The sequence below is a fragment of the Elephantulus edwardii genome, unplaced genomic scaffold (genome assembly GCF_000299155.1).
Source record: "Elephantulus edwardii isolate Elephantulus edwardi_28Jun2011 unplaced genomic scaffold, EleEdw1.0 scaffold00209, whole genome shotgun sequence".
Classification (NCBI taxonomy): domain Eukaryota; kingdom Metazoa; phylum Chordata; class Mammalia; order Macroscelidea; family Macroscelididae; genus Elephantulus; species Elephantulus edwardii.
The window spans coordinates 1,788,575-1,800,815 of record NW_006399959.1 but is presented as its reverse complement, the minus strand read 5'-3'; the positions used below and the strand labels follow the sequence as shown (position 1 = coordinate 1,800,815).

At 42.0% G+C, this 12,241-nt stretch overlaps 1 protein-coding gene across 1 annotated transcript in view; it reads right to left on the bottom strand.

Annotated features, from left to right (window-relative positions):
- Positions 1–12,241, bottom strand: part of ADCY9 (adenylate cyclase 9) — a 210,918-nt gene that overhangs the window by 183,208 nt on the left and 15,469 nt on the right. The gene's annotated exons all lie outside the window — the stretch shown is intronic.

Here is a 12,241-nt window from a genome sequence, read left to right as displayed (position 1 = left end):
GAATATGCAACACAGATACGTAGAACTCTTCTTGAATTCTACAGCAGGAGCAAGCGGTGGTGCTTACGAACACAGATATGTAGAACTCTTCTTGAATTTCTACAGCAGGAGCAAGCGGTGGTGCTTATGGTAGCCAAATGATGGGAGGCATGGGCTTATCAAACCAGTCCAGTTACGGTGGCCCAGCTAGCCAGCAGCTGAGTGGTGGTTATGGAGGTGGCTATGGTGGTCAGAGCAGCATGAGTGGATATGGTAACCAAGAAACAGTGAACAGCAGCTACTACAGTAGTGGAAGCCGTGCAACTATGGGAGTGAACGGAATGGGAGGGATGTCTAGCATGTCCAGTATGAGTGGTGGATGGGGACTGTAATCCTGATCACTGACTCTAGTGAACATTTTTTTTAAAAGAAAAAAAAAACTTACATAAAACAGTTTTTGGAAAAAAAAAAGTTTAAGAAATATATTTGTTCAAGGTTGGTTGTTTAGGTTTGTCCATTTGCTTGCTTTTTAAAGATGCATCAGTGAGATCTAAGTCATGTAAGCAGACGACAACTGAAAGGCTAAGTCCTTTAAAAATTCAAATATATTCTTGACATTGATAGCAATATTCAACAGTCTTCAAAGGCACTTCACATCTCACATCAGTCTAATTCCTCCCCTGCATTCATACATATCCACTCAACTCCATATTTATCTTATGGTGACTTTTAAATAGAGCTCACTAGATAGACAAGACAGATATTTAGGTCAAGGAAACGCCTCATGGGCTTGTAAAGTCTGCCTTGTCTCAGGTCCTCAGGTCAGACCTCAAAATAGAGGTATCAAAAAGTCCAAGTAAGATGGGTAAGGATGGGCACGGGGGTGGGGGGATGGTAGTGCTTAATCATAGGGTCGCACAATTTGATGGGTGGAGGCATGAAGTGAAAAGGGAAAGATCTAGTGTGAAGTGAAAAGGGAAAGATCTAGTGTGAAAAACAATGTATAAAAACTTTGAAAAAATCACTATAAAATAAAAATTTTACTTAAAAAAAAAATCAGCAGGTAAGGCAGCAGACCACTAGCTTCAGAGGCTGGTGAGTTCAAGGTTGTAAAGTAAGGCAGGCCACTGGCTCAATTTCACAGAAGTGGAGGTGCCAAGACAGATAGATGCATGATACAAATTAAACAAAAAGCTAGCTGGTTTCACTAGAGTAGCATTTATATGTTCAGTACTGGTCATTTCCCTGGGGAGACTAAGGGTGTTGTATTCCAAACTATACTGGATCAGGGCTGATCCTACCAGGTCACAACATGGTGAATAAATACATCATTACCTAACTACCTCTAATCCAGCTTCATTCACAGTCCAGAGATCAGGATGAAAAACACACAGGATAATTACATTATCCTGAGAATCATGGCCAAGGTTATGCATTCTGAGAGAACACAATCTAATCCACAACATCATAGAACCTGCTACCAGGTGTCCATGTAGCTGGTGGAGAGACTGGCTGTGTCTCAAGGGATGAGTGTTGTAGCTGGGGGAGAGACTAACTGTATCTGCAGGGGGTAGGGTTGTAGCTGGGGAGGAACTGGCTGTGTCTGCACGGGGTGAGGGTGAGAGCTAAAGGAGGCAGCCAAGAGAGCAGAGAGGAGGCCCAGGGCATCCTGGGCTGTGTTGGGCTGCTGGCCAAAAGGTCAGTGGTTACAACCTACCACTGCAACTCAGGAAGAAGATGAGACAATCTGCCTCCTAACGATCCACAGCCCAAGAAACTCTACCGGGCAGTTCTACTCTGCGGGCTTGCAGGGTCCAAGGTCTGGCTCATCACCTCTGTGGTTCTTGAAGCAGCAGCCTGCTTTGCCTGCTGCAAGAGTTCAAAGCCTCCCTCCTGAGATCCGACCCTTAGACTTGGTACTTGCCAGCCTCTACAAGCAGGTAAGTAATTTCCTTTAGATAAATGTCTCTTTATAGATACACACATACATGTATATTTATGTATATTGAGTTGGAACTGACTCATAGCTGACCCTCTAGTGAGTTTTCAGAGACTGTAAATCACAGGAGAGGAGGCTGTTCATCTTGCTCCCACATAGTAGCTGGTGGATTCAAACCACATACCTTTGGGTTGAGAGTATAATTACTTACCACTGAGCCACCGGGGCTCCCTATGGAAACATAAATGTATGCATATATATGTATCAGCTTACAAGACTCTTGCTTTTTAGTCAGAACTGACTCATTGGTGACCCTTGCTGGATTTCTGAAACTGTAAATCATACAGAAGGAGACTGTATCTCTTTCCAGAGACTCAGCCTTTGGGTCAGCAGCAGAGCTCCCACAGACTAGGCCACTAGAATTTCTCTTTATATGTGTACACACATTTCTATATGTGCACATGTATATACATGTTGCTGTTATGTAATGTCAAGTTGAGCAAAACCCATTGAATTCTATGAACAACACATCTGATTCCTGTCCTATCCTGCACCATCAACATCTCTGACACAATTTTGAGCCCATTGCTGCTGTCAACTGTGTCAATCCATCTGATTGAAGGTCTTCCTCTCTTTCACTGACTCTCTGCCTTTCCAAGCACACATGCATAATATCTGTGTGTAGGTGTGTATACACACACAAACTTCATTAAGTTTCATTGGTTTTGCTTCTCAAGAGAACCCAACCTAAGACTCCTGTCTGCTTGAGGGCTTAGATAACATCCTAACTCACAGTATGTGCCAGGTCCCGAGGGGCCCAAGAGATGCCTGACAATTTAGGAAGTCAGCAGTCAATGCTTATGGTGACTCTAACCCAGCTATCCCATAAGGTGCTCTGAACTGCCCCACAAGGGCAACTTATTTTTAATAATTTATTTTACAATCGTTTTGGAGTTACAGATAGATTGTGAATAAAGCATGGAATGAATCCCTTTACATTTCCTATGCTCCAACCCCAACGCCACACACAATTTCTTCTACCATAACATCTTGCATAGCTAGTACATTTGTTATAGCTGATGATTCAATATTGATATATGATTACTAATTGAAAGTCCCTCATATACATTAGGATTCCCTTTGGATTTCAACAAAGCCACCATGTCTTTGTCCTCCATGACAGTACCATGCAGAATAGTTTTAGTGCTTGAAAGACCTCCTGTGCTGCTTGCTTCTCCCTTTCCCACCAAATCCCTGGCAGCCACTATCCCTCTGGTTTTGCCTTTTCCAGAAGGCCATACAGTTGAAGTCATACAGTGAATAGTTTTCCCAGACTAGCTTCTTTAATTTACCAATATGTAGTTCATAGGTGATAGGGAGTTGCACTGCTAACTGAAAAGTAGTACATCGCTGGGGTTCAAATCCCAGCAACATCTCAGAGGGAGAAGAATAAGCAGTCTCTATGCTAGACAAAATCTCTAAAATCTCCTAGTGGATCAGCTATGAGACATCTCCAGACCAATGACAATGAAACAAATCTCTTAACAAGGAATTACCAGTCGTACTACTACTCTAAAGATAAGTGGTTCAAATCTATCAGGCATGCCTTGAGAGAAAGGTGGGCAGCCTCAGAAACCTCATAGTAGTGGGAACTTACTCGGCATTAGTGGGCTTGGAATTAGGCTAGATTTCTCTTATAGAATCCTAGTGGTACACTGGCTAAGAACACAGACAATAAGACCTGGAAGTCTGCTCCCATATTGGCTCCAACCTTAGAAACTCAGTTCTACTCGGTCCTGTAAAATCATTGTAAGTCCATAGCAACTTGGCAATGAGATTAGTTTCATTTCCACATCTTTCACAGTTTAACAGGAAGATAACCTTTTAAACTGATGGATAAGTTTGTACAGCCAGAATGTTCCTTAGAAATGAGATGTTAAGACTTTATTTTTAGTGCATTGGGCATGTCAGGAGAGATGGGTGCCTAGAGAGGAACATCATGCTTTGAAAGCAGAGGATCAATGGGAAAAAGAAAGATTCTCAACAAAACAGATTCACATAGTAACAATGGGTTTAAGCAAAGCAGGGATTGTGAGGATGGTGCAGGATCAGGCAGAGTTTAGTTCTGCTCTTCCTAGGGATGGGGTTGCTAGCACCTGACAACAACTCAGTGATAAATACAAGTAGGGATGGAGGTAACTGCTAGAGAATGGAAGTAGGCTAGCATAGTACCAATCAAGGTACATTCTCCACATCACATGAACAATTCCACAAACCCCAACTTCTAAGCACAGGACTAATGGAAGCTTCACAGCTCCTCCCCAGACACCTTATGACCCTGTAGGGCAGAGCTGCTTCAAGACTATGGATCTCCAGCGAAGCATCTCTGTCCTGTGGAACAACTGGAAGGTTAGAACCTTGAGGTAAGTGTTTTGTTATGCTACCAGCATGTCCATCTTCATTCAGCTGGAGAAGGGCCTGACCTCTTCTTCCACCTGATAGGAACCAGTTTTTTCCTAACTAGAAACAAAAAAAATTCCATGCAGTTTGGGACTGAAGCTCGGTAATGCTGACAAAATTTACAGAGTATTTCTTGTTTGAATTATAGAAAAACAAAAGGAACATGAACTATGAACGGGTGACCATGTTTGGGAGTTGAGCTCTGTCAATATACAGTTTGGGGTTCTGGTTGTTGGAGTTTTTTCCAGAAGGTTCCTTCATTAAAGCTGTGTTGTGGGAACAGTGCTGACTGCAGAAACATCCCATGTCCCTGTGCTCGAGGACAGCTGGTGAGCCAGCAAGAACCCTGAACACACAAAAAGGACATGCTCAACCCCAGAAACCAGAGGGAAGACAATTTTTACCTCACTGGGATTAGACAATTTTAATTCACTAGAAAAAGAAAGCTCCTCTAGTGCAGTGAGTGAGTGAGAGAGAATATTTAAATTGTATTTTTTTAAACTCTTCTAGATGTAATTTTTTTTATTTTTTTCCCATATTTTATTAATTTTCATAAACATTTACAGAGATTTTGGGTTTCCATTCATTCATTGTTGCACTATTCTCTCTACCCTCCTCCCAGTTTGTTCTTGTCCAAGTGCCACAGTGCTTGTCAAAGCCAGTTCTGATTAATCTTCTTTGTCAGTGTGTCCTTTGCCATTCCCTATCACTCCTCCCTGAGAGAGACTTCACCCTGGGTCATAAGGAAAAGGGGATGGCGTATTCTCTTAGCTACTTCCTGCTGAAAAGGGACGCTGTGGGTTTCAGGGTGAAGATCTTCTCTCACTATTCTAAAGGGCCCCTTTGGCAGTAGGAAACACATAGACTATTATGGAGATTGATTTTGGAATTTAGATGCATAGATGTAATTTTTTTAATTATAGCTATTCACTCAGATCTATTCAATTGATGTGATTAATGTCCACACTTATATAATGGTAAAATTACAAAGAAAATATTTGCATAATTGAGTAGTCTAAGAAAGTAAGCTCTGGTGAAAAAATATGTTCACTTAGTTTATTTGAAGTAACAGAAAATAAAACATAATCTAAATGGACAATGATTTCTATAAATTGTTGGGGGATCTTTTAAGGCTTGTCCTAGATACCAACTGTTTATCTAACACACAAATTCCAGCTTTGCCAATTCTAAAGCCAGCTTGACAGGGAGAGCTAAGGCCCATCTGCTTACAAAAGGAAAGTGGCCTCTGAACGCACTCTATCTCCGATCTGACTCTATCATTGTCACTGCAGTCTATTGATTTTAGTGAACAAAGTTGTTGTTGTTGTTGTTGTTGTTTAATGCCGTCGAGTCGTAGACGACTCATAGCGACCGTATGAACGAACAGCCTGAGCACTGTTCGTAATTAAGACGCAAACTTTGCTGCATCATCCAGACCAGCTCCACTCTCCACTTGGAGTTTTCTGAAATATTTGAGGACTAGAGGACAATTTTTACAGGATCCTTCAGATAGGTAGGTACATCACTTTAAAAAGTGGTAACAAGTCCTGAAAAAAGGTTAAACAGAACACACACCACTACAGCTTGGGGGAAAACAAACTCACCTCCATCAAGCCAACTCTGATTCACAGTGGCCCTTTAGGACACTGAAGAACCGCCCCTTAGGGTTTCCAAGGCTGTAATCTTTACAGGCAGTTCTGGGGTTTTAATGGTAAGGAGCTGTGCTATCACCCAAAGGCACCCAGTTTGAATTGTGAGTTGCTCCATGGGAGGAAGACGGGAAATCTCCTCCTGTGCTATTTACTACCTCAGAAAACCTGCTGAAGGGTCAACCAAGAGTCAATTCTGACTTGACAGCATACAACAACAACCTTTACAGAGGTAGACTGCCACATCTTTCTAGTGTGGACCCACTGACCTGTCAGTTAGCAACGGAGCCCTGTGCTACCCAGGTTCCCTCAGAATACAACCCACTGATACCACATGGCAATGGAGGGCCAACAGGTCTGTTCTGACCTGTAGTGACTCAATGGACAAGAGAAGGAAACTGGCAAGTCCTATGCCATCCTCACGGCCACTGTGGGGTGAGCCCACCGCCACAGCCATGGTGTCCGTCCACTTCTTTAAGGATCTTTTTCTCTCACTAATATCAGTTACCAAGCTCGATGCCCTTCTCAAGAGACAGAACCCTCCTGATCACATGCCCAACATGTGAAACAAAGTCCCACCATCCTTGCACTGAGCTGCTGAGGCTTCATTTCTTCCAAGGCACATCTGATATATACCCCAAAACTTGAAAATAGACACTCAACAAATCCCTGCATAGAAAATCCACTGCAGCACTATTCAGAATAACCAAAAGGTACAAACAACTCAAATTCCATCTGCTGACTAATCAAAACCCAACCACACTGCCAAGTTGATTCTGACTCAGAGCAGCCCTTCACTGAGTTTCTGAGCCTGTCAATTTTTCTGAGAGGAGACTGTCCACCTTTTTCTTTCTTATGGACTCAAACCATTGGCCTTTGTTTGATTGCTCCAGAAAATGTGATCTATCCATACACGGGACTATCATTCAGCCATGAAGGGAAATGCCTTTGGTATATACTGTTAACACTGACAAAAACACTGGAAGAAAATGAAGCCAGCCACAAAAGACCATGTGCTGTTTGGTTCATTGATGCAAAATGTCCAGAACAGGTAACTGTGTTGACACAGAAAGTAATTAGTCAGGAGCTCGCTTGTGAGCTGCACATTACCAGATAGGCTGCCACCAGAAAGGTTAGCCATCTGAATGCACCAGCTACCCCAGGGGAAAAACCAGAGCCAGTCTTCTTCTGTTAAGATTTACAGCCTCAGAAACCTAACTGAGGGGTGCTAGGATTCTGAATTGACTTGACAGCAGTGGGTTGTTCTTTTTTTGGTTTATTTGTTGTTTGGTTTGGGGGGTGCTGGGTTTTTTTTTTTGTTTGGGTGGGGCTTTTTCTCCTCTTTTAAGAGGAAGAAGGTATGACAAATTACTAGTTATGAACAGGATTCCTCTCCAGATAACAAACATGTTTTATTTAGTACTAGATAAGAGTTGTTCATTACAAAACACTGGGGATATCCTAAGTCTTCATTTAAAATGTTAATGTGATGATATGTGATTTCTTTTTACCTCAGTAAAGAGTATCAGAAAGCAGAAGAAAAATGGCAAGGGAAGGAAAGTGATAGACTGTGAACACTTAACAAGTACCTCACTGACTGAGTCATGGGGCATCAGGTACACAGTGTAGGGGGACACCACCATCAATCAGCATACACTCTACACTTGGCTTGGGATGGCTTGGGAGCAGCCATCTAAGGTACAACCACTGGTCTCTGTGTCTCTCGAAGCAAAAAAGAGGGATGAATGTTATTATTACACAGCACCATATAAACCTCAACTTCTACCACCCTAGGGCGAGAAGACCAAGATAGTGCCCAACTACCACTGCTGAGCATGCAGAAAGGGGTCACAACAGAAGGTGCTGGTAAAGTGGTAGATAAATGTGGAACAAAACAATTGCAAAAATGGCCAAACTTACTCTGAGAGAGGCTGGTGGGAGCTATAGTCTATGGCCCTCAGCCACTCTCTGAGCCTGGCACTTAACTCACCCTGTGTGGCTCACTATCAGCCCCACACAGACAGGCCTGTAAGGTGAGCAGTAACACTGGTGAGGCACTCACACCTCAGACAATCAGTGACACATGGTCAAAGCTCAGTGCTGAGCTCAGGGAACAAGAAAGGAGAGGACAGAAGGAAGGAGAGAGAGAGAGTGAGAAGAGCTGACACAAGGTAAGGATTGTAATCAGTGTCATAAAAAAAATATGTAAGAATAGCTGAATGAAAAACCAATGCACATTTTCATTCAAAAAATCACTATAGAAAGTGTAAAGAAGGGGAAAAAAGCAAGCCCCTTGTTATAGAACAAGAAGCCTGACTTCAGGGAAAGTGTACAAAAACCACTGGGAATGGCAACAAGCCTGTGGTTCAGACTAGAAGGCAATGAGGTTTTGATAAATTCTATGAAATCTTCACCCAGAAACTTCTTGTGACAACGTTGCAAGACGACTGGAAGAAATACCTTCAAAGTTTTGGCACTATACAAGCAGCTCATGATTCCCTAGGAGGAAAAAATTCTGAACTTAAAGCTTTATATGGGAAATTAACTTTTCTTTATGTGAAGAGGTGGTACATTCAGAAATTCAAGGGCTCTACTCAGGCCTAATCTCACTATAGGACTGTACATGAGAGTCTCCAAGGCTGCAAATCCTTGCAGAAGCACACAAACTCCCTACTCTTTCTCCAAAGTGTCTGGGGGACTGCAGTCATCAACCTTGAAATTAGCAGTCCAACACTTAATCCGCTGCACCACCAGCCTCTTTAGCCATACTATTCATTCAACTTGTATTCCATGAGTCACACTAACATCTATGTGGAAAGATAAATTGCCCTTTTAACTCAAACTTACTGACGTCAAGCCAGTTCCAACTCAATGACTTTCCCTTGGGTTTTCAAGCTAGAAATTGCAGGAGAAGAGCCACTGGTGGACATGAACACTGGAGACACACAGCCTTTAGGTCAGCAGCATAAAATTTTTCACAGACTACAATGCCAGGTCTCCCTTTAAAACGGGAAATCACTTGCCACCAATTCTCATGGCCTCATCCTGTGTGGCAGGTGTTTTTCCCTGCACTGCTCTTCTTAGCACTGGATATTGTGCATCTGGCCTCTAATGGCTCTACTTTTTCAGGGTGCTCTGATGGTGCGGTGATTACACTACAGTTTCCCCTAACATAAAGAGCTCTCAGATCTCCTAATCTTGCCTCCTGGACAGAGCCATACCCTTTGCTCCCTGCCTGGGACAGAATGCACCACTACTCTCACAGTAATCCTCCACTTGGACGCCCCCCCCTTTTTCCCTTGGAAGTTGTTACCTCATTATGTTTTGAAAATTGCATTATTTGTAATGCAAAGCACCACTTGCTTTCACCACTCAGGTGTCACTTTGTCACACTGGTGGCAGGCATGTTGCTATGATGCTAGAGGCTATGCCATTGGTATTTCAACACCAGTAGGGTCACTTTCAGTGGAGCTTCCACACTGAGACAGAGTAGGAAGCAGGACTGACCATCCACTTTTGAAATAATGAGCCCTTGAGAACCCTCCAAATATCAGTGGGACATTGTCTACCAGAGCACTGGAAGATAAGCCTCAAGTTAGAAGCACTCAAAACACAACTGTTGGGCAAGAGCTGACTCTTCAAAGCAGTCACCCTAAAAGGCACCTAGGCCTCCTTGACTACTGAGCCAGAGCTCACAATTGACCCCCTATCAGACTTATGACTCACCCTCTCCAAAATGAAATGGGTTTTCATTTTTAACCTGGGCACACAAATTAAGTACAGTACAAACCTGCTGGCTGTAGACCTGGGCTGTGCAAATGCAACCTGTAGAAGGGGAAATGAAGCCAGCAGATCAGAACCTATCTACTTGGTAGTGTGGATCATGACCTTCAGGAGATGAAACCTAAAAACAAACAACACACTAAAACATCCTCAGCATTGATGAATGACTGTCTGATGAGCAAGTTTCTGGGCTGAAAGTTCACATACTCTTTTAAATTAAACCAAAGAAGAAGTTAAATAATCTGAGCTTTCCTGGCAGTACATTATAGGATACAGTCAGTTATACTGAATGTTTCTTGGGAAAGTCAGCATAATAAGGTCCCAAAATACAGGCGCATGTCAATAGCAATCAACACTTTCCTAACTTAGCAGTAACACTGTGGCTTTACGAGCTAGCTCAATCTCTGGATGTTATTAATCTGAAATTCCTATCTTCTATTTCTACATACTCAAAGGAAATCCACTTTGGTTTTGTGAAAAGCATGCTCAAAAAAAAATTTTTTTTTAAAGCATGCTCAGTTTCCTGAGATGTAGATTTCATTCAGATTTCCCTTTTCTCTAGTTTTAAATAACATTCTTTAAGAAGAAAAAGATCTAGTGGCGTAGTCTATAGGGTGCTGTTGTTAACCAAAAGGTCATGTCTCTGACCATCCAAATACACCAACTGCTCTCAAGAGAGAGGTGAGTGGGTCACTGACACAATAACAATGAGTTTGAGGAGTTCTGAGTTTATGTTACTTATCCATTGCCATCAATTTGATTCTGACTCACAGAGATCCTATCCTACAAGACAGAGCAGGGTTTCTGAGAGTGTAAACTTTCACAGAAGCACACTGCCTCTTTTTTCTGTGAAGAGTCTTAGTGGGCTGGAACCACCAACTTTCCAGTTAACAGGCCAATGCTATGCCACAAGTCTCCTGCTCAGTGATAACACCTTACTTCCCCATCTCTGGAGACATACATAATACTTGGAAAAGTAGAGGATCAACAGAAAAAAGAAGGGCCTCAGTATGATAGATTGACTTGGTGGCTGAAACAAAGGGCTTAAGTAGCACAGAGATAATGAGGGTGGTGCAGGCTCGGTAGGGTTTCACTGTTGTATGTGGGCACTATGAGTGAGGGCCAATTTTACAGCGCATAACAAGCAGCAGCTCTGGGGACCAGTGGGTAAAGAATTGCGCTGCCAACTCAAAGGCAAATTATTAAATCCACCAGCTGCTCCACAGACAAAAGATGAACAATCTGTTTTTGTGTGGTTTACAGCCTCTGAAAACCCACTGAAGGGTCAAGTATGAACTGGTTATGACTTGAACGGCAATGGCTTGGGTTCAAGGTTAACAGCAAGAGCAATCTGAACTCACATGTTTAGCAAGCTCAGTAATTCAGAACAAACTGAAGTAGCTGACAAACAGATACATCACCAAGACTTATTCCTCAGTCCTTCTGAACAAACTAATCTGAGTCTTTAGGGTTTTTAATGGAACAAAGTGGGAACTTGGAACAGAAATATTACAGGAGAAAAGTACTATATTGGCTATGAGGCAAACAGCCTACAGCAAGAGAACATAGGGAACAATTACTTCTTCAGATGCAAAAACTAGAGTAATCCTGTTGGGGTTTATTTAAAGTAAGGCACAAATTCATAGGTACTAAATATAGGAAAATGACTATATTAGTAAAAGCCAAATTACTATATTAGTAATAAAAATACCTAGGTTGTCCAGGAAATGAAACTCTATTTGGCATATTTTCTTTTTTGGAAGGTAAGGAAGTGTCCTGCACATTTTAGAAACTTATCTCCAAATGTTAACATTTGTTGAAACAGGATAGACTCAGGAGGAAACTCTCAGCTTTTCAGAAAATTCAACTGTGCAGAAAGATCTGCATCTCCTATAAAGATGTAACAGCGTTGGGTTTCATACTCATCCATATTCTACTCTACTCTCCACTAAGGAGCTAGAAAGGGACAGGATTAGAGAATTTAAATATTTTATTTCTAAGTAAACTTAGAAAAGAGGCCAACTGTTTAAAGGAAGGAGTGGGGGATAATGATTATACCAAACATTTACATCAGATTACAATTCAGTAGTAAACATCATTTAATCATACCTTTCAGGACAACTTCTAAACATTATGACTACAATACCACTAAATGTCAACCAAAACTCAATTATCAATTCCAACTCATGGTGAACCTCCATCGAATTCAGAAGCTGTAAATCTTTACAGGAGGAGATTGCCTTGTATTTCTCCTTCAGAGTGGTTGGTAAATTCATATTGTGAACTTTTGGTCATAAATCTGAAAACCCTTCACAACATAAACAGTCTTCCCAGTATCCTGGAAAACCTACAACCAGGAGAAGATAACATAGATCAATGGGATCTTCTAAGACTCAAATCCCTATGCACATCCAAAAACTTCTCCAGTAGG